The sequence below is a fragment of the Ciconia boyciana genome, chromosome 1, assembly GCF_034638445.1.
Source record: "Ciconia boyciana chromosome 1, ASM3463844v1, whole genome shotgun sequence".
Taxonomy (NCBI): Eukaryota; Metazoa; Chordata; class Aves; order Ciconiiformes; family Ciconiidae; genus Ciconia; species Ciconia boyciana.
In genome coordinates this window covers 10,330,250-10,351,667 of record NC_132934.1, presented here as the reverse complement: position 1 = coordinate 10,351,667, position 21,418 = coordinate 10,330,250, and the positions used below count along the sequence as shown (strand labels likewise).

Sequence of the window (21,418 nt, the reverse complement as noted above, 5' to 3'; positions counted from 1 at the left end):
TCCCAGCTTACTGACACAGGCAGCATGTTGTTCCCTTGCTTGGAATTGTGTATTTATCCATCACAAGAATAAAACTAGAGAAGTTAATTTTGCTTCTGTTTAAACTCAAGAATAATTCTCTAGTTCCCATACTCCTCACAGAGCTGTTGCACTTGCTGAGGACAGGATTTTTTTAAGTACAAGGATCCACAGAATGCTCTTAGCTATTCACAAACATTAAGTACATACACATTTTCCTGAAACTGCTTAAAAATATTTTTTCCACAAGGCAATACAGACCATACTAGTATAAACTGTCGTGAAAACACTGTTTCTTTATTCCTGTCTATCTACATTGATATCAGGATCAAAGCCAAACCATCACTGTCATTTCAAGGTGTGTCTGCACTAGTAAATCATCGATAAGAAACTTTCCCTGTGATGACAAATCCTACGTGGTTCAAGCCCCGACCTTGTGATGTATGGAGGCAAACACGCAGCTTTAGGAGCAGGAGCAGTTCCAGCGATGCCAGTGCAGCTCCTCACATAGCACCCATGAGGACAGATGAGAAAGGGAGCGAATACATCGGGGTCCAACGGCTGATGGCAAGAGGGCACAGCCAGACCTTCAGGCATTTAACATTTGTGTTAGCTCTGCCATATGTGTAAGCCAAGGACGCATGTCGCTCCTCTCAAAACAGCTGCCAAATGCCTGATGTCTAGGATTTGCCTAACAGTGCAGCTACCTGCTATGACTTTTTGTTTTTCAATAAGATCACTCCCATTTTCCACCATTACTCCAATTGATGAGTGAGCGTAAGATAGCATCCTCTATGCTGCTAAAAATCAAGGTGAAGCTACTGTTAAAACAAAAGCTTCTGCTTAATTTTCTTTTTAAACTCATGTTCCTTCTTTTTTTCCACTTCTTTTATTTTAACTAGAACAAGGAAAATGTTAGGTGGGGCTTTTTTGGACTTAATATTAGTGGTACTTAGGATTTTACAGAATTTCAGCACCTGCAGCTTAGTAGTAGTCCCACAGATGTTAAACCTATCTTTTACATTCACTTATACCAGGTGGATATTAAAGCAGGCTGATACTCTATAATGGCAAGAAATACTAGGCAACATATTCAAGGAAGAGAAAGATAACACTAAGAGTTGCATACCATTCAGGCTAACTTTGCCCTAGTATTCTTTGCACTTATTTGGAAAAACTCTCACTAGCATCAAAAAGAGTTAAGTTGTGTAGAAGTGTAGCAAAGTGTCAGAGCATGCACTATATTTTGTTCCTTATTCTACATTTTTTTCTGGCTAAATATAACTATACATTTGTATTACAGAATACTTTTTAAAACTTGTACTGCTCAAGACTTAAGTTGTCTCTTTTTTTTTTTTTTTTTTTTTTTTTTTTTTGTTAATGTAACAAGAAGAAATCAAATCACCCCAAGCAGTCTTGTCAAAATAATTCTTCTGGCTTCCTGCCAAGTTCTAGAATTTGACTGTATTGTCCTCCAGTTCACTTATTTGCATTTTGTTAGAGACTTTACTAATTCTCTTTACATTGTAATGACTGATTCAGATGTTGAATGTCGACTCACTGAATAGTGAATGATGCAGATGATTGATTGCTTAACTTGTCTTAGAACTCTCTTGGCTAGAAATGCATTGCTGTCATCTGTATCTGATCATTTTTCTCATAATATAGCTGTCAAAAACCTTTGTAATTTTTTCACCTTTCTTGGTTTGAACTCGCATAGGTATGATTCTGCCCTTTGTGGCTGTGGCGTAGACAAGTGTCTGCTGAAGTCGGTGTTACACAAATGTAAAACTGATATTAATGGAAAGAAGATCAGTTAGGCACACGGCTACTTGTTTTAAAACAGCCTGATATGATTTGCTAATGCAGAGTTCTAAACGCTCACATCTACAGATGGTGATTGATATTTTCTTTTCTTTCTAATATTCATGAAAAATGCCAGATCATAACATTAGAGTCTAAGGTTTATTATGGCCAAGAGTAAATTACATCATCATCTTCACTGTTCATATGTCTCCACAGTGTAACTTAAAAGGACCAGGTGTAGCTGTGCAGGGAAATTTTTTTTTTTTTCTTTTCATTTTCTGTGACTCTTTATGCAACAATGTTAAAGGTAACACTGGTGGGGGTTTTTTGTGAACTTGCAATTTCAAATCAAACTAAAAACCAAATCCCTGTTGTCTTCTCTAAGATCAGGACATTTCTCCTGGGTTTTAATCCAGTATCTGTCATGTTGTCCCATTATTGACTTTTGCAGGAGATGACCAGATTTCCAGGGTCTATTACCCAAAAAATTAGGCCTAAGCATATTCCAAGCAGTTTATTTCAAATCATGTGAAATCAGGTTTCTCCTTATCAGGAATCAAGTTGAAAATATAGGTTGAGGAGAAAAATGTCATTTGGGTGCTGATGACTCTCATTCACTACTAATTCAGTTAGGATTGAGTTACATCAGAACTAAGAGGTGAAAACCTAAATAATCTCTGCAGTTCCTCTGCTGTTTATTCTAACTTACATGTATTTCTCCAGTCATGAATATGGCTTTGTATGACATTCTGGAAAGGGCTGTTGAAGAGCAAAACAATGGCATTTGCACAATCAATACAAATTAAGTATTCTACTTCGTCAAATTAATTAGGTTCAAAGTGTTTACCATCCAGTGTCTTTTCAGTATCCAGCCAGTGACTATCGCTGAGAGAATGACAGAAACAGCAGTGATGGGGCACACTCCCAAAAGGACACTGCCATCCATCAATTTTGTTAAATGTCTATCAGTCATGATGGCAAGGTACATGGCTGATCAGTGCTAAAATAAACCAAGATTTACAACAAAGATTGCATTGCAATGCCAAGAGGAAAATGATGAATGCCTTCAATAAGTCAATGCAATTAATACTGTCTACTATGCATACCCTAATTCTTTTCCATTTTTCATTGCTGTTGTTCTTATTAAAGGTTGGCATATCCGTGACCTATGCAGACAGATAATGGTTGCCTGTACTTAAAGTCATTTTTTTTGCTTCCTCTATGCTTTGTCCAGTTATTTTTATTGCAAAGATGGTAACATTACTCCACCAGATGTTGCAGCCAAGTACCATTTATTCGGTAATTGCTCAGAGAGCATTTTCTTATTTCCTTTTGACACATCCTCAGCTGTAGTCATGCCTGTTGTTTTGAACAGGAATGAATGAACCCTATAAAGCTAACCACTGCACATTATGACTGTAGTATTGTCTATAAAATGCTGTATGAGGTAGATTGAGTGGGTGGTGATATTTTGAAGGTAATAAAGACTTCATTGCTTTTGTTATTGGTACTCCCCACATTTTTTAAGAGTGTTGCAGGTGACCAAAACTAACGGTTTGAAATGCACCATATCTTAAAAAAACATCATATTATAATGAATTTTCACTTGTGACCATCACTGAAAACAGCTGGAGGCTGAGTTTCTCAAGGTTTGTGGGCCAGATTCTCCTACTAACCATTTCAAATACCTTTAATTCACAGTCCTGACTTGCTTGCTCCATCTTATTCTCCTTTCTCTCCCAGTGTTCAAGCTTGAAGTATTTGACCTTTTTCAATATGCCTTTCTGTAGACTCTGCATGGTCTTTCTTCTGTTAACTGATGTTTCTGTTGATCCAGTCTGACTTGCATCAGAGCATTGGCTTTGCCAGGCCAAGCTGGCAAATTTACAGAAGAAAACCAGTCCCTAATTCTTGCGTTCTTGCCATTTTAATACATGGTTATTTAATTCGCTAATGGAATCACAAATTAATAGCATGTATATACACAGAGGGCCAAATTCCTGCAGTGAAATCCATGGAGATATACATGCGCAAGGAATGTAGATTTGGTTTATTTTTATGACACTTTTTTTATTAAAGAATAAGTCAGAAAACCACAGCTATAGCTAAGATGAATACAGCCAGGCAGATCCTGAGGTTTGCTTTATCCATGGCTGGTATTCCACTGTAAACCTTGTTTTATGTCTGTGTTCCTTCAGCGGAGTTTGTCAAGAGGAGAACATAACAAACGAAAACCATCTTATTTTTTACCTATCTACTACCAGGCAAGCTATCTTTTTAGTGAGAGGGAGTTTGTCTGTGTAACAAGTTAGAAAATTTGTGAGCTTTGGCCTGTGTTCCTGTTATAGACTTCACAATAACATGCCAGCCAAGATTATTTTTGTTGATAAGGATCAAAGGGCCATATAAATTTCTAGAAAAATCAGAGGAAAGGTCTCCCAGCTTCCTCACTAGGATGCAGATCTGGCCCTGTCCTATCACTGGTGACTCCACAGAGTGACTGGATTATACAGGCAGTTCTGCTCGTCATAACACGCTTGTGAATCAAATGAGTGGGTTGCTGGTTGCACAAAATTCTCGACCTTCATTCCTTTGCCAGCAATGATAAGATCTCGCTGTATATCTCCTAGCAGCAGATAAAAGATGAGTCAATGCGTATTATGCCATCAAACAGGGATTTTGCTGAATTGTGAGCAATGCCTCCCACAACGTCATGCTAGAACATTTCCTTCTTCTCTCGCCAGGCTTTTACTCTGGCTACAGAGTATCAGGTGGCCGCATGTTTGCACATGCATTTGTTGCTTACACAGATGCATATTGTGCCTGTTCTTTGTATCAGCATGTATATCTGTCTAAATAATCCAGGGTATAAATTAATCATTACTCTTTGAGTGATTATTTGCTGAATTCTAAGATACTAATTCTACCATGCAAGGAAAGAAGTGGATATTTTAACTTCCAGCTTCTCCTGTAGCTTCCCCATTTTATTGCTCTGAGTGTAGGTGGTGAAGTCTGCCCCTGTCAAGCAGTTAAGGAAAAGGCAGGGACTGGCAGGAAATCAAAACAGCTTCCTGCAAGGCATTAGCCAGCAGAGCTTATTTGGCAAAACCAGGGATATAAGCAGGAAAAAGGCACCAGGTTTGTTGCAAGTCCATTCCCCATCCGAAATAGACAACAGCTGCCATGCACACAGTGGGAAATTTCAGTGGGGTATTTTCATATATTACAAAAGTTGACAGGAACTAACTCAGATGGGTGCTTGTCAGGTGTCTGAAATCAGGTGAGCTTGACCCCATCCCAAGTCTAATGCTTAGTAACATGGCCAATGGCCTGAAGGATAACTTCTCCCCCCCCAGGATTTGACTACTTTCTACCTCAGTTACTTTCTTTCATCTACACCTCAGACGTCACTGGGACCTTAGGATCTAACCCTTAATGAGGAGAATGGTTCAGCCACCCAAGAATCTTGCTACCAGTCTATGGTATAATTCACACTTCTACTAAGTAATTAATTAAAACAAAGGACAGCTAATTTATCCATTGTTTAATACTTCATCTGAGAAAAAAGAAAAAAATAATTAAAAAAATTAATTGCAGAGACCTTTGTTTTATTACATCTTCTACTTTAACTGGCCAGGCTATCAGTCTTTTAGTAACATCCAAACTGTTCCAGTATTTCCAAATTAGTTTTAGCAATTAGCCTTTGATTTCATATTAGGAGCAGAAGAAAAAAGACATAGAAAAATTATCAAAACCACCCTCAAAAACTTATGGTTTCACATAATTTTAGAATTATGCTGCTTGAGAATATCAGAAAGTGATCAGTTTTATCTGAAATGAAAAAAAAATAGGTTTATAAAGTGTATGAGATCACATAGTGCAATAAGTGGTTTATCCATTTTTAGAAATGTAACATGAAAACTTTTGTAATCAGCACCTTTGGTTTTTTGCTACATTATGAGCGAGATAAACTTGAAACTATACAGCATTTGTTGTTGATGGCAATTCAGTGTTATTATAATTTGAATGAGATAAATCACTGGGAGAAAAGGGAGGGTTATCTTATCAGTAATCAAAATACAATTGGAACAGAGCCTCTCACAGCTGTTCAATCAGTCCTAGCTTTCATCCTCTTCATCTACCTTATCATAACAGTTGCCAATCACCTGGTTTCACTGAACTCTACTGGAAGGAGAAAAAAACAGAACCATTTTTTTTTGCTGTAAAACTTTTGTTTCTGAGAGAACATGTAGTTCAGAAACACAGTTCAGGGAACTATGTTTTCGTAACAATTTGTCAATTAGAAGTACCTAGGACAAGATATACAGTTTTTAGTGCACACATGATGTAAACCAAGCATTTTAAATGAAACACTCCTGCCCACCTTCCACTGCGGCAAAGAAAACTTGAGGGCCATGAATATAGTTTGATTAAAACCAGATACTTGGAAGGAGGAATGTTGCACCAATGTTTTGTTTCAGTTGCACCGGCATAAGCATGGACTCCTTTGACTTCAAAATACTGATGCATATGTTTTTTATACTGTAAAACTGAGAGAAGATTTTAGCTCATTAATGTCAGCGCTATTTAGCTACATGACAGCCCTTAAAGTGTTCTTGATTTGAATAATTGAAGGGGTCACATGATATTTCAAAGACATAAAACATTTAGATTTTTAAAGCCAACCTGTTTTCCCTTTATTATTTGCATTATTTGTCCTTTTTGTCTCTGAAAGTGAATTCCAATTATCCCTATTGCTCAGCTGTTTTTTTATAAAACATGAGAAATATTAACCTCTGAGCTAAATAAAGACTTGTAAAGCTTGATTTCATATATTTGTAAACTTATTGTAACATCCCATATTATGAATTTGGCTTTGTGAGGAAGGTTATGGCACATATTTAACTGTGAACTTCACAGCTATTTAAGCACAACATTGTTACAAAATCACAGACAATACATATTACCCAAAGCATTTTTTGTGTGTGTGATGAATCAGGCAGAAATATATGATGGCAAAAAGAGACCAGGATCTGGTTTTACTAAGCAGTAATCTGTCTAAGGTCAAATTTATCTGGCTTAAGATTTGAGCAGGTAACATCTTTGCTACCTCCCATTTGTGCTGGTATAAGGAATGCTCAGGAGAAGTAATGGAAGTGATGCATTGTACCAATGAGCCCCCAGCTGTTAAGGACAACATCTACAACTCTCAACGTTTACTAAAATGTGGCAAAATAATACAGCAAAATACTGAGCTAATGAGATGGTTTCTAAACATGCTAACTCAAATAGTAGAAACACTGTAGACATATTAACTCAGCCCTCTACCTTGGGTAATATATCCTGAATGAGCTTGGTTAGCTCAACGTGGCACTGCATGACCCTAAATTGCACCATCTGAGCTAGCACAGGTAAACAGCCAGCTAAATCCCATTCATTAAGTAACTCAGTTATCAGATCTAGTTAGCAGTTCATCAATTCTCAACTATTTGTATGATACTGCCGGAAAGTTAGTCTTCAACGAGCAGAACCGGTACTGGTTATCAAGAAAGTGAAATTGTGGGTAGTTGTCACTTCAAGGATTACCTTATCTATAAACAGTGCCATCCTTGTCTCATTAAATATCATATCACAGAGGCATGAACACCTTTTCAATGACTAACAGCACAGATAGTTGTTTTCCCAGGGCACAAATGTATTTAATTTGGCCATGCGGGGACGAGATGGGAAGACTGTCACGTCCTATCCTCTGCATGGCCTATCCACATGCCGGGCCCAAGCGTAGCATGGAGCACAGTTTTTACTCACTGGCTGTTTCCCAAAAAAGCAAGATACAGATTTCCAATTCATGAACTTTTTCTCCCAGAACAAAAGCAAAGCAGGAAAGGAACTGTTGCTCTATAGGCACACCTACTTGCTCAAAATATTGACCATGCTGCAGTACAGACATACCTGAGCTAGCCTGAAACTTGCTCATGTCCCTGTAGTGTCTAAAACCACTGGCTAAGAGGCCAGCAAAGATTAATTGATTTTGCTCCTCATTTAATTATGTCTCGATGAAGCTGCACGTTGAATGACTAGGGTGTTACGTCAGGCTAAGCAGGCAAGCTACTTTGAAGTTAGGTCAGGGGCTATGACTATACTTTGTCATAATCATGATAATGAATGAAAGTCAGATATACTCAATGCAAAGACAAAATGTCTACGTGCTGGTTTTTGCACAAGTACAATTTGAGAAGTTTTAGGTTTATTTATTTATTTTTAAAGTCAGTTCCTCTTCCAAAGACCCATTATTTCTGAAAAAAAATTATCAGGTGAAAATAAAACTGTCTGGGTAATGTCAAAACCTGTCAAGATGTTTGGGGACTATTAAGCAACAAACTACTTAAAATACCATGATGTTTTGGAAAATTCTTTTCTGAAAAGCTGGCCTAGTGAGAAGGTCAGATCATTTTTTTTAATTCATCTCTTAACAGCACTGCCCTTTATTCTAAATTCCTAACAATTGAACCTGAAAGTCCAAAATCCAGTCAGCGTCTTTATGATACACATACCATGGAGAATTAGGAGTCAAAAGTAACAACATTGTCAATAAGTGTCTTGGAGTTGCAGCTGTGATTAAAAAAAAATCCTTCCTCCTGCATGCATATACCTTTTTCAGGGCAAAGAGCATTAAAGTTTTTTCTAACTCTTAAAGAAATTTTCATTTCAGGTACCAAACCAACATACTTCAAAAACAAGTGAGCTCATTTAAAAGAATTAATACATATGAGGTGCTAAGTTTGTTAGGGATATCAGGGGAAATTTTCAAAAAGCCCAGTGGTTCTCTTTTCAAGTGTGACTTTGGTATTTGACAACCAAGTTACCATTGACTCTTAATTAGACTTATGGGGTAGGTCTGTGAAGGATTTAGATGTCAAATTTGAGACAGTGTGAGACCAAGGGTAACCTGCAGTGGGTCAGGCATCAGTGAGGGAGGGTGTGAACTCTTTCACTGGCATAAGAGGCTGCAAGAGAGAGTGTCTCTCTACAGCCTAAAATACTGTGATGCAGGGGAAAATCCAGCAGAGGTAGATTTGGTCTGAAATTAAACAAGTCCTTTTTTGATTTTTTTTTTTTATTATTACTGAGCTGACAATATAAAACTGCACAAATTATTTACTAAGGTTAATTAGTTAATATGCACAATAGGGTTAGGAAGCTTCCCTGGAAATTTAGCTGCATATGCAAAATTGCAAAATAGAATAAGTAGTACTTGAGTTTTCAGAACTTCACGGACAGATTTATGATGGAAAATCCATTTGACCTCCTTCAAAAAAAGGTCTTTTTCTGCTTGAAAATCATGTATGAATCTCTTGTGTCTATCTGTCTAACAACTCTTCAAAGTCCTGTGATTAATAAGATGCAAATAGACTTTGGGGTAGTTCTGCTTGTAGGTAAATCATTATATTTTATATAGCAGCTGGCTTAGATGGACTGTGTCCAGCTTTTCTTACATGGGTACAAATCAGTGACCTCATATTTTCAATTTCAGACATAGCTATCAACACTCCTTCTGTTAAAATTTGGTTTTGCAAAGTGGGATCCACCTTTCACTTTGATCACATATCCAGCATTTTGAGGAATTGTCTTTTCACATTAATAGAACGGATGAGTAAAATTCATGCTTGGATTTACATCCTTCTCTCTTTTGATGGCTCTCGTTTCTTCTAATCCACAGGGGAGGGTTTGGACGAATTTCAGCAAGGAGCTGAAAGCACTGACTGCAGTTAAACAGTCTGTGTAGCTCACATACAGATACACACAGATCTGCTAATGCACTTTAATCGCAGCAAAATAAAGGAGGGACTTCTAACCGCTGACCCTCTTTGCACAAAATTCAGTGCCAAAATAGAGTAAGCGATGATGCTCAATTTTGCTCTTAATTTATCCTAATGAAAATCAATGGAGTTACACCACAGATAAACGAATCTGATTGCTGTGGTTCTGCAATGTGTGGAATATATTTAGTGTCCATTAGACTAAATATTACTTCAAATTAGTTGCCATTATTTATCAAATGTTTCCAGTAGTACCTACAATCTGTTAGGTTAGGTTCTGTACATGAAAAAGGAATTTTCAGTTCTTCCCTTCCATCCAAATATCATAGACATAATTAATAATCAAACAGCAGCAAAGCCCCCAATACCATTTTTCAACTCAAAGATAATTTTCTCATGCTTAATGCTGCTCTATCAATCAAAGGTTTAAATTTCTTTCAGGTTACACAAACCAAACTAGTTTTACTTTCAATGTTTTTGTCATTATTACATACTCAAATGGGAAACAATAAATTTCTAATTAACTGCTAGATTCAACATGGAAAATAGACCTTAAATACAATGTTTACATTAATTTTCTGTATTTTGGGCATACCCCAAAGGGGCTGGGAGGAGTGCGTCTCTACCTAAAATTTCATTACATGCAAGCAAACTTTGAACTGGAATTCTGATAGTACCAAGAAATTATAGTGTAAAGTGCTTTAACTAGTTTTAAAATCTCCCCAAAAATGTCTTAATCCACTTCACACAACACACAGTTAAACTCTGGAAATTCTTGACATGGGCTGTTGTAGATGGTAAAATTGTTTATAGTTTCAAGGGGCAAACTGATAAGATCAAGAAAAAGAAATCCTTAAAAGGCTATTAAATTTAGAGACACAGACTCTAGCTCACCAAATTCCTGAAATTCAAATTGTAGAAGACTTAGAGAGTATTCTGGGGAACTATCACTATCTGATTGACCTAACCCTATTATCTTCTCCTGCTATGGAGAATCCCTATTATGGAAACCCCTTATTATGTGTTTGCTTTGGCTGTGGTTGGAGACAACATATTTCCGTCTTAGTCACGTGTGGTTAAATGACTAGGACTCATGACTTGAGTCTTCAGAAGAAAAGTGAAGAGGCAAGACATGAAATATAATTCAGCAAAATAACTGCTGCCACTCCCTTCTCACCTGGACCATGCTCTGCGGCTGCCAGTGGGGCCTCCCTGACCCATCGTCCTCCCCACTCTGTCTCCCCTCCTCAAAGCCTTTCGGGCCTCCCTGGGTGAGTGGAAGTATGTGCAAACAGCATCATTTCATGCTGATTGAATCCATCTTCTGTAACAGCATTTCAACCTCTAATTCCTCCTAAATACCTTTTGTTTTGAAATCACTTGTCCATATTTTAAGTGAACTTGTTCACCTTTTAAGTGAACACCAGAAAGACCCATCAGCAATTTCCAGTAGAGATGGAAGAGGGAAAGTGAGTGGATTATCAGCACTCAGGTAGCACCTGCTGTCTGGCTGGGCTTAATGCATGACAAGCTTTGGATACAACTTTGTGGTGCTTGACCTCAGAGCAAAAGTTCATTTGCTTAAAGACATGTCAATGTAAATATAGTTGGATTTGTTTTAACACCAAATCACCTGGTGCATCAGGCTCTATTTAAAGCAGCAGAAGGGGATTCAAAGATAATTGAACGTAACTTTAGGATGTTTTGACTCCAAGCACACGCGGCCAGTCTCACCTGAACCAGCTCATAGCGGGTTCCTGGTGGATGCTATCAGCTAAAATGGCCAAACTGCAGTGTGTCCAGCCACATCTCCTCCCACCTTCTGCAGCAAATGTCAGTAAGAGAGAGGTGACATGCATACAAAAATTACAATTGAAAAAGTGAAAATACTGTTCCAAAAAGTGACAAAAACAAGCAATATTTTGTTCAATGAAATTAACTGGGAGGGGAGGGGGGAAAAGCTGGTGTGACTGCCTACCATGCTAAAAATTAATCTCTTCCCAGTTAATTTTTAAAAATTATTTTCCTCTCTCTTTGTGCTAGCACAAAGGAGTTCTAGTCCACACCACTCATCCTAGGTGTCTCGTCAATCTAAATAAATAATAGTTTATTCATTGCATCAACCCAATAGCATCATTATCCTCAGTGTTAGCATCAGGAATAAAGTTCAGTGGAATTTTGCAACAGGGAAGAGAAATAATGAAAGTTTTATGTTTCTGAGGCTCCAGTGGAATATCAATGAGAATCAGTATATCTTTTTTTGCTCAAGCCACAAAAACTGCACTTTTCTTACCAAGACACAGATCAGAGATCACATTCCTATCATTTAGTTTGGGTCCCTGTCAGAACAGAAGCCTTTAGAGGATGACCTGTAGACTGACGGTATTAATGAAATGGCCCAGGCACACAGAAATGGAAAGCAAGGGTTGCCTTATTTTCTTGTAATACAAGAATTAACAAAACATAACAATTTCTGCAAAATATACTGTGAATTTTAATATAGTTCATTGTTTCACACTCTACATTTCTTTGCACTTTGAGTGATTTAAAACAGGACCATTTTTCACCTGAATTCAGGAAACATTCTCCATTGGCACCAAATTGCCATGCCTGCACAATGAGTTTAATGAATTGCTTACACAGATTGTGTAGCCTCAGTGTAAGTTTGGTTTATGTAAAGGACACATTAAAAATTGGAATGTTTTGGGGGAAAAGGCAGGGCACTTTCCACTTACCCTTCCAGACCCAATGATATTATTCATTCTCAGCAGCTCCACTGGTTACTCTGCTAATTTCCCTCCAAAAGAATGCTCCTTTGGGTGCAATATTGAAGTGTATATGTATGTCGACTGCCGCACAGGCTTCCAAATGCCCACATTGATCCAAGATATCATGAGTCACTGTTGACAGATGAGGAACATTCACACAAAACCCCCGCTGAAAGTTAAAGGAGAACTCACATTTTTCCTTGATGGTCACACACTAACACATTGTGGTTAAAGGTATACTCCAGAGATTTGACAAAAAAAAAAAATTAAAATAATATTTTAAAGTTGCAATTCACCTAAAATTGAACAGGACACTGATTCAGTGTTTCCAAATTAAAGCAACACTGGGTGGTTCCAAATAAGTTCTAAAGAGCCAGATTTCAGCTGATAGGCATTGGTATAACTCTATTGCTCTATTGCTTTTAGTAAACCCAAATTAATTTACAGCAGATGTGGTTATAACTTAAAGTCTTAAAGTGAGGTGTACTAAGTATGACTCTCAAACTCCTTATCATCTAGCAGGATTTTGATGAAATCTGGAATAAACTAACATCACAATAAAGTTTCTACATGTTTATAATGTTTGAAGACTAAGTAATACCCAAGAAAGACATTACAAAGCAGCATCATGACATTCCGTTGCAGACTACATTCATACTTCTAAAATAGCTGGGGAAATGACTCCTTGTCCTGATGATGAAGAGGTTTCCTACTGACACATACATATTGGAAAATCTTCAAGAATGGATATCTCTCAATCTTGAAATCAGTAAATCCTGAGCCTCCATGGAGCATTACCAATCAGTGTACAACCATCGCACCACTTTTTCCAAAGTTAAACTTTTCCAAAGTTTTCAAAAGTTATTGTAACCATTTCTGTTTCCATTTGTACTGTCGAATAAATATTCAAGATAAAGTATTTGGTTTTGTTTTATTTTTTCCTTAAACAAATGTAATTCCAGCAGCAGCTGACATGGCTTCTAATATAATGGCAAACATTTGGGTTTATTTCTGGCTAGTTTAATTATGAAAGGCTTCAGGGTAGATGTGTTTTCTTTTTGTAGCCACTAATATTAATTTGACCTACTGGGGAAACAATTTCAAAATGTCAACATTTGCATGCCTGAACCCTGCTATGAACTAAAAGGATTCATGTGCAGAGGTCCTGCCTCAAGCTGTGACACACTACTTACCTCCTCAGAGGGAGTTAACACATTAATTTGAACAAATGAAATAAGAACAGCCAACTCTCCATGGTGGTCAGAGGAAAAGTACCCTGACCATAGTGGCTGACTGCAGTTTAAGTGGCATACTGCTTAATTAAACTGTAGTACAACAGCTGAATAAGGAGTGCATAAACACCCCACAAAAGAGGAGGTCTTCAAGCTTGGAGGTATATATGAATGTAGTACCCAGTTCCCTAAAAGGAAAGTTACTGTTGCCCTTTTTAGAAGCATAAGCTTTGAGATTTAAGGCAATAATTTACACATTTGCTGTATATGTTGCTTTCTGCAGATGTATATTCCAGAAAGCACTCCTGAGATTCAGATGCTAACAAGTTTGAACAGAAATCTGGTAGAAAGGTCCGCAAGTTGAGGAAGCTTGCATCTGCTCCACTGCTTAGTTCAACCAGTTCATGACCCTTGAGGTCTAATCCAAAGCCAAGCAAAGGCAGTGGGATTTTACTGATTTTGCTGAAAACTGAATCAAGCCAATGGATTAAGGGTATGGTTCCTACAGGACCTGTGTTCTCAGGAACTTCCTCCAAAACATTTACCCTTATAACCTCAGAAATATTTTTTTAAAAGTATGCACTTTAAGCTAAAACACAGGGTCCCGATGGATGTCACTAGGTAATGCTCTTATGCACAGTGCTCCAAATACATTTCTTATCTTGTGATTAAATGTTCAATCCAACATGCTTTGCAATGATCTCTGTAGGGAAAATATAAGCAGTGGGAGTTTTCTATTTTGCCTTAGTCTAACTCATGTGAGTTGAGAGTGGTTTTTGGGAAGTGGGATTTGGTGTTGGTTCATGCATGTCATATGCATGTCCTACTGTCTCCCATGCTATTTGAGAACTCTGTTTCAGAATAATACTAAAAAAAGGGATGGTATGCACTATACCTAACTTGGATAGCTGATCTGGGCCTAAGTTTTAGTTGTGTCATAAAGCAGTTTGCCTAAAAAAAAAGTGTTATGTAGGTCAGTGGAAGTTGCGAGGTACCCCTGAAGATCTCCACAAAGAGATCAAGTCTGCTTAAATTTAAGAACCTAAATTAAATGCATCAAATCCCATTTCATTCTGCAAAAGAAATATCAACATTAAACTGGATTGCAGTATTTTAATTATAGGTATTAATTAATTGTCACGACTTAGATTAATATGTATATTTTTGTATGTTATTCTTACTTTGTTCAGTGTGCAGAATGGATGGAACATCAAATTTATCTTTCTTTTTGATTTTTTTCAGCATTTGCCCTAATGACTACATAGCCTTCAAATGCTAGTCTGGAAGAGAGAATTATTAAATTGCTTTTTGTCTTTCCTATGGCAAAAATCTGAGTCAGAAACATGATTCAGTGAAGAGAAGCCGTTGTGATTCCTAATTTATGTAGACACAGGAAGAAAGAAAACAGAAGTACCCTAAAATAATAGGCATTTGATTTGACTCAACAAGCCCTGATCTTTGAGAATACTTAGCATGATGAGATACATGATTTCAAACCACAACCCCACACTCTGCCAAGTGCAGAAATACGCCTGTGGATCCACAGGGAAGGTAGCTAGATAGCCAGAAAAATTATGAACTCTCTGTCAGTGACCATCTAGCACACTGCACACAGGAATTATAGAGCAGCAAGATAATAGTTTAGATATCCAGGAGAAGAATCAAGTACCTTAACCTTTTTGTCCCCTGCCTCACTCATCACACAGATATTAGATTCTGCAATAAACGTAGTAAGGGTGTTATACATAACAAGCACCTCTGATCTCACCTTGCTTCTTTACCCAGCCCTATTCTATGCATCAAGGGAAGCAGAAGATCCTTAGAAATAACAGACAAAAATTGTGTAATCAAAGGTTGCATGGGACTGCTGCAGTTCCAAAATGACATGGGCTGCTGGATCCTCCAGTCATGTGAGGAGAGCAAGGCTTCCCCTCTGGAATTCAGACCCAGTGGTAGTGGTAGTCCAGGCTTTATTCCACAGATTCACATCCAGAAGTGATTGTGTTGGCCAAAAAATTCCAAATAGAAAGAAGCAGGATGCTCAGCATGTAAACCTTCAGTCCAAACTATTACAGGTTATGAGAAACTGAAACCATTGATTTATCACGTTTAATTAGTGTTCAAATAATAAGGCACTTACTATGATGAAATGTATGAATTTTTCTAGTCTTAAAACTTAGCACACACTCACCTCCTACTGAAGTCAACAGCATTTAGCTCCTGATTTAGGTTATATACACTAAAATGTTTCTGTAAATCAGGAATATAGACTGTTTTAGAATTAGTTGAACATACTCCACATTTTACTGTGGAGTAAAAGCAAAGTGAAATGGACAACCTGTAGTTTCCTCACATTGGAAACCTCCGTATCTGCATGCACATCCTAATTCCTGTATAATCCTGAATGGTTTACCTCTTAAAATAAACAGACTCTACCTTATGTCCTTACTGGATTACTGTGAGTAGGATGTTTACATAAAGGATATAGCTAAGTATTCACTGAACATAACAAGAGCGCAATTCATTCCCATGCATTAGAGCCCATTATAATTTGGTGGCTATATTTAAATAAACCAACATGTAACTATGCCAGCAATTACTATCTAATGTTAATACTCCAATTGTGTCCAATCATTCCCCTCCAGAGTTTGATTCATTGAAATGTTTATCTGCACTACCACTATCCATGGAGTGTAAATATGAAGATGAGGATTTTCTGTGAGAGAAAGTAAGCATAATTTATTGTCCAGGTGTATTAGACACCAATTTAGTAAACATCATTATTTTCACAGATAGTAATAGTAATTACACTGTGCTTTACCCTTCATGCAAAGATCTAGCCACACTCTAATAAACGATAGGACATGAGTGTCATTCTCAGTCATTTATTGGGACAGTGCAGAAGTGTTTCAAAATGGAAATAAATGTTTTAACTCTTCTTTGTACTATCCTAATTGTAGAATATATCCATGACATGAAGCAAAAAATCCTGAAGTTGTGCTGACCTGAGCCATGGGGAACTGCAATGCTGAGTGCCATTTTAGGCTGACACAGCATCACAGGACTGGAACTTACTGTGCCTGAGCAAGTAATGTCTGTGGAAAAAAGAGACGGCTAAGGGGTGATCTAATTGTTGTCTTCAATTACCTGTTGGGGGATTATAAAGAAGAGAGAACCAGACTCTTGCCACAGGTGCACAGTGAAAGGACAAGAGGTAACATGCACAAGTTGCAACAGGGAAATACTGAATGGGATATAAAGGAAAAAAGTCTTGACTGGAACAATAACCAGAGAGGTTACGGAGTTTCCGTCCTTCGAAATCTTCAAAACTTGACTGAATCAGACACAAAAACCCCTGACCTAATTCTGAATATCATCTTGATTTGAGCAGGAGGTTGAAATAGTCACTTCCAATCATAATTTTTTTCCCTATGAATTAAGTGTACTGATTTTGCTTTGATAAATTAGGACCTAACAAAAAATAACAGGGCATTACAGGCATGTTCCTCCTGTTATTAAAAACAAAAAAACCCAAAGCTCATTAATCTCTCTTAAAGCTGATTTTTCCTGAGATATTCCTGAGGGTAAGAATTTCCTTACTGTAAGCAACAGCAGAAAGCAATCAAATGGGCAACAAGAGATACGGCACATACTGATCCTTGTAGAGCAGTTGAGGGATACAGTGGAGTGTAAATACTACTGCTTCTGCATTACTGGGCAAATGAGGATCCATAGCTTTCACTGAAAGAGAGAGGGCTGAAATCCCAAATGTTGTATTGTAGCATATGCATGTCAGATATGTCAGATACAGGAATTCAGATGTAATTTTGGCCAGATTCTCAAATAGCGTAAGTATATTGCAATAAAGCTATGTAGTTGTTAATCTACTAATCATGTTTTCATTTGTCATCCTCTCATATATTCTCAACACAACCTCTTTTTAAGTAAACACATTTACAAATCATGCAAACATGAACAGGCAATAATTGCTCTGGATTGATATTTTCTACAAAATAGTCCTCCATCTCTTTCATCTAAATTTAGTCTTCAGGTAGAAAGAAAACATCACATATTGTTATTACTGCTGTTTGCCTTTATTACATTACCACATTAAAGGTCCCTGTGAAAAATTTTCATGAGACAATGTGGTAAATACCAGATAAAGGGGGCACAGGTAAACACCACCTTAATGGTGATTAAGTAACAATCTCAGCACACTGAACAAATTTTGGCCCTTTTGACCTCATCGTTCCCTAAATCTCACTCTAGCTGCTGGACAGCATGGGCACCACAGCCATAAAGAGCACAGTGAGACTTAACAAGCACAAATAGTAGTTTCATAGTCTATTTTGCAGAAGAATAGTCTGGAAGAAACAGTGAAGGTACTTACTGAGTTCAGAATGAAGAAAAAAATACCGTGCTAACGTTGTAATACGGTATGGCTATTCAAGAAACAAGGGAATGTTGTTATAGAAAGACAACAGAACTGCAGCATTAAGAGTAACTAATTCTCCTTTTATGGCCTGTTACTGCATGGCTGAACATTGCCACTAACTTTGTATTTTCAGAACATACTGAATTTAAGAAGACTCTTTTGTTCCATTTGCAGCCCACATGCTGACACAGCATCTCATCTCCTATTGTTCTAACTCAACTATTATCTGATACATTTGATGTGCTGAAAGATAAAAAGCACAAAGATTCCAGTTACCTTAGAGATAGCAAAAGAAGAATTACTTAGCAAAAGAACAGCTGAGAAGGGGCTGTTTCTGGCAGTTTCACTCTGGTGTGTGTGTTAGACCCACAAATGTGAGTTCAGACCCTGTAAGCCAGGAGTCTTTGTTGGGGCTCTGCTGTGCACTGAATGATCTCACCCTCTCCTGACTCCCACACACAGAGGTACACAGGGAAGAGCAGGCTCAACCAGTCTTAAATTCCTTTGACAGTTCAGACTCCAGATAGACTCTGTAGCAGTGGGGAAGAAGCGTGGCTCATAGCAACAGTTAGAGAGATATGTTTTGAAGACAAAGATTTATTCAAGGTTAATAAATGCTTCTACTGTCATTTTCCATGGATGCTGGTTCTGGTGATGAGCAAACAATAACCTCGCAATGGAAAACTGGCTGCTAAGAAACTTTTTAAAAGCCTGTAGCATCTGATAAGGTATGGTGCTAGGCACTGAAAATTTTTGAGAGACAGCTGCTTCTCAAAGTCTGAGCCCTTATAGCCCCAGCCTTATAACTCATCTATTTTATCTAGGATAGACATAACCAAGCTGTAGTTCATCAGTATTGCATTGACTTGACTTGTACCAACAATCTGGAGAAGCTCTCAAGGAGTCTTGTTCTAGCAAACTAATTTAAAAAAAAAGAAAATTTGTGCTGTTTGGTTTCCCCATGTAATCATGAGGAGTAAGTTTCACGGGTGTGGCAAAAAATGTGAAGTAGATGACCTGATAAAAATAAAACTCTAACTTTTTTTTGGAAAACAGAATAGGGCATGGGCTAACTTCATCATTAGGATCACAGGAGAAACTAGGAATCTCCATAGCTCTTCAAGCGATCGTATTACCTACTAAAAAGGAAATTTCAATGAATACATGGTATAAAAACCAAATTGCTAAAGAGTGAAAGTTCTTTTATTGAAACAAAATTGTGCTGTGGTTCCAGGAAAGACAAGCATTCTTAGTTGGGTTCATGAACAAAGGATATCAAATGACGGCAGGAGGAAATAAAGCCTGACTCTACATGATGTGTGCCAACTGTGGTCTCATAAAGCCAAGAAATCTTGGAATGCTTTGAGTATGTAATATTTTTAGAGCTCTAATAAGGCACACCTGAGCTCCCCTTTACCACATTTAAAGATATGTGCCACAGAAGTTAGATTTTGCTATGCATTTTGGCCTATTCCAGTAACCTGTAATTAATAAGCACTCATGTGGAGGAGAGCAGAACACTCAGTTGCCTGTTCAGATTCCTCTGAATTACTCCCACATACTTTTCTAAAGTGCACAACATATAGTAATGTTCTTGAATTATTCTTAAGTCATTTGGCTAAGAAGAGAAGATGACACGGCTATGTCTGCCTTGTTGAAATCAAATATTCTTCTATCTATCTATCTCCTACAGATGTTCTTCCTCAATTTCTTGACTTACTGGAGTGTCTGTCTACACCAGCTGCCTTCCTTCAGCATCTCCACAATTCTGAGCCAGAGTGAGAAACAAACCTGTCTCTACCATTAATAAGATTTATTTTCATTTTACCTAACTAAGCAGTGCAATAAAAGAGAAAACTGTAAGAATTAAGCTCTTCCGTACTAGCTAGAATAACCTTACTGTCCACCCTGCTATTCATGTATTGGTATCAAAAGTCATACTGTACACAGAGAAGTCAAAATGAGCTATGATAGCATGAAGGAACTGAGGGAATGTTGGTTTCACTCCATCCAATTTGGGTGCAGGAAGAGGTGATGTTACCCAGAAGCCAGATGCAGTCCCAGCAGCTGCCAGAATAATCGGATCTCATATACAGAATATATGTGAACCAGAGGTGCAATATACATAGCCAATCATTTGGAACAATCATGTGCCAAATAATTGTAGTAGCACAATAGTAGAAAAAAGCATGGAATCAAAATACACGCTGGGTGGTATCGAAACACAGGAGGACTAGAAAAAAGTTCAAATACCTCCAGTTTTACAAGGAATCCAGTTACGTTTTGATTAAAATAATAATCATCCAAAATTATATTAAAATTAAATGCTGTCTGCTTTTAAGTCAAGGAATTTAGTTTGTGTGTCATCCAGGAGTCAGTACACCAGTACAGAACATATGCAATTATTCTATCCCAGGCAGAAACTGGGCTGGCACTTTCTGTACTAGGTGATCTCCTATAATCTTTATGATTATTTTCTGCTAGAGTATATTGCAGTACTGATCCCTAAATACTCACACTGATTGCCTACTAAGGCAACATCTTATTGCTGACTTCAACCACCTAATGGGAGGCTACAGAAAAGGCTGATGCAGGCTCTCCCTCAAGTACCCAGTGACAGGACAAGAGGCAACACAGCAAATTTTGATCAGAAATCAGGGCAAACTTCTTCAGCATGAAGGTGGTCAAACACTGGCATAGAGGCCCAGAGAGGCTGTAGGATTTCCAACTTGAAGATACTCAAAAGTTGCCTGGACAGAGCCCTGAGCAGCCTGATTTAGTCAGCCCTGCTTGGGGCAGGGGTTGGATGTTAAACTAGATGACTTTCAGAAGTCCCTTACAACCTGAATTATGCTGTGATTCTACAATAACTGACACACCTTCCCACTGTCACCATCTATCAGGAGAAAGCCAAAGGCTTAGGATCATATGGACGTCTCTCATATCCATTTTCTCATGCAGTTACTTATATCCTCTTTTTAACAGCTAATATAGTTTTCACATAAACATTCAATCCTTTTTTTATATATATTCCACCACTTCTCCAGCAGTCTACATGGTAAACTTCTTTCCTCAAGCAGGAAGGCACAAGCATGATGATGAATTAGGGTTTTCTGTCATGGCACATAGGCACCTAAAACAGAATGAGTGAGCTAGCAAAGCAAGCAAAAATATCCAAATAATGGCAGTGTTTGTGTACTATGTGTTATGCAGCTGTGAGCAGACACTCTTAGGACTTATCAAGTCCCATGAAAAGTGAGATCTTGTAGTTCAGGGAAAACTATTGCAACTTGTTAAAATTAGAAACTCAGATGAAACTAAAACAAAATATTTTCTCAG

The 21,418-nt window shown here is 37.7% G+C and overlaps 1 protein-coding gene across 3 annotated transcripts in view; it reads right to left on the bottom strand.

Moving 5' to 3' along the window:
- Positions 1-21,418, bottom strand: part of SEMA3A (semaphorin 3A) — a 176,068-nt gene that overhangs the window by 126,399 nt on the left and 28,251 nt on the right. The gene's annotated exons all lie outside the window — the stretch shown is intronic.